At 35.7% G+C, this 2490-nt stretch overlaps 1 non-coding gene across 1 annotated transcript; it reads right to left on the reverse strand.

Moving 5' to 3' along the window:
- Positions 1–2112: 2112 nt before the first annotated feature.
- On the reverse strand, positions 2113–2274 carry LOC111818361. Its single transcript, XR_002822378.1, has one exon. It is a non-coding gene; the product is annotated as a U1 spliceosomal RNA (small nuclear RNA).
- Positions 2275–2490: the final 216 nt, after the last annotated feature.

Consider the following 2490-nt stretch of genomic DNA (forward strand, 5'->3'; position numbering starts at 1 on the left):
ATCATAACTTAGAGATAGAAGTAATGAATATGTGAGTTTGCAGGGAGGATGTCTAGAGGACTTATCCAATCACCTGTGGAGTCTGATGCTATCGCCTTGAGTTGAAGTAGAGAGCACTCATCTGGACCTTGGCACAGAATTGATTATGCTTGGTAATGATGAGAAATCCCTATACGTTTTGTTGTCAAAAAGTCTTCTGTACTGACTGCAGCAGAGAAAAGGAATGTTTCCCAACATACTATTGAGAAGGAGTTTTGTAGACTAAGGATAAAAAAAGTTTGAAGATAATGACTGAAGTAATTGATAAAATATAAACTTACTAGAGAAGGAACTAAAGAATTAATTTGTGGTTTGGAGGAAAATACAGCAGTCAATGAATTTGCACTAGAAATAAAATGTGTCCCAAAATCACTAACATTGAAGAGATAAAAGAACTGGAACACTACTAACTCTTAGATGAGTTATTCATGTGACTATGTCTACCAGAGTGATAGCAAAACATGAATCAAAAACAGGAGAAACTCCTCAATAAGCAAAGGACAATGAAATAATATTTGATTATCAAAAAGTGGCAATCTGTTCAATGATAAGAGAAACTAGTACTATTACTATCTTTTCCCCTTTTCTTGTGCTAATATTATTTGGAGAATATTTTATACCTATATATTGTACTCGGAGTACTTTGAATATAACAATAATCAGTATTTTAAAATTTTTTAAAGTCATTTATTTAGGTCCAGGAAGATAGTTTAGTGGCATAATTGCCTGCCTTGCAAGTTCAAGGCCTGGAGTTCAATTGCTAATACTGCAAAAATTAAAAAAAGATAAGATAGGATAAGATAACATAAGATAATGTTGGACCAGAAAGATAGCTCAGCAGACTAAGTACCTGCTTAGCCAATTGCAATGGCTGGGTTCAGAGCCATGGCATCATATGCCACACCAGCCCTGCTCATGGGTGCACTGGACTGGGGGCTACGACAGGGTCTGGCGGTGCATGCCTGTAATCCCAGCTCTAGGGAAGGTGAAAACAGGAGGATCACTATGAGTTCAATATATGCAGTCAGACCCTATACTAAATACATTTAAAATAAAAAGATTTATTTATTTGTTACAGGGTCTAACTACCTAGGTCGGTCTCATAGTGATCCTCCTGTCTCAGTCTTCCCAATACTGGGATTATAGTTGTGTGCTTCCATGCCCAGGGTTCCAATGCTGGCACTGCATGCAGTACTAGGGATCGAACCCAGGTCCTTGTGCTTCTCTGACAGGTACTTAGACCACTGAGCTATCTCCCCATTCCAATAAGCAGTATATTAACTATTATTATTTCCCCATTATTTTGTTTTGACATTTTTATAAAATAAAAAAATGAATTAAACAAAAAAGACCAACTCAAGAGAAATAGTAATAGTCTGGTAATGGCTAAGGAAGTAAAAGCAACACACATTACACACATTTTTTTTCCCTTGGGGTATAAAAGTCATGCATTCCCCTCAAGATAAAAAAAATAGAGGATATTTTAGGAAAGAGATTAAGAAATGAAGGATGCTTAGTAGAAACTTTAGGAAGGAAGAAAGCAACTGAAATTTGAATTTGAGAAGAATAAAAAAATTACAGAGTAAGAATGACTGAAGGGGTTTGCACATATGCTTTAACAAAGGACCATCAAAATGTGAGGTTTAAGGGTTATAGCAAGTTTTAAGTAATTTTACCTAAAATTTTTATGCAACTTTTTTCATTGAGGAAAAACAGGATTTTCTGAATTATGTGTATTATAAATGAAGTTATTATTCACATAAACTAGTTGATCAGGAATAATCATATTTAGAAATCAGAACGTGAAACTTGCATTTTTGTGGAAATCTCAACTCCCTTTTTGAGACAACAGTGGCTTTCCATGAAATACTGCATATATTGATAAAAATGAAACTTTCTCAGCCTAACAGTGATTCTCTTTCCTTAAGATGACTTTGCATATTTAACTTCGAATTTTGAATGTTTGTTAACAAATATTAACTTTATAGAAGACTTTATTTTTAATTTGGAGATGCATCATTTGTCTTTATCTTACTCTCATTGTCAATCTAGGAAATTCTTACTTATTTTTTATAGGGGAAAGTGCAAATGCAATCCCCCACTATCACAAATTATGCCATCGAGTTTCCCACATTTGGGGAAACCACAGGCTCAGGGCATCCTGAGTACAATGCGCGAAGCTGCCCTGGGAAAACCGCCTTCCTGGTCTTGGTATCTCTCCTGCCACGCAAGTATCTAGCACATTTGTAATGGTTTCTTTAGAATGAAACACAACTTCAGCTCTGTAATTAATCACAATTCTAACACTTATGTCAAACAAGCACTATCTCTCTTTTGAAGTCCACATCCTATTCAGTACATTCATGATATAAGTGGATCTCTGAGACAGTGGATCTCTTTTAGAGATGCGAGGGCAACCTGGAACACATCACTCTCCCCACTGCCAAACTA

Source organism: Octodon degus, unplaced genomic scaffold (assembly GCF_000260255.1).
Source record: "Octodon degus isolate 3935 unplaced genomic scaffold, OctDeg1.0 scaffold00088, whole genome shotgun sequence".
NCBI lineage: Eukaryota > Metazoa > Chordata > Mammalia > Rodentia > Octodontidae > Octodon > Octodon degus.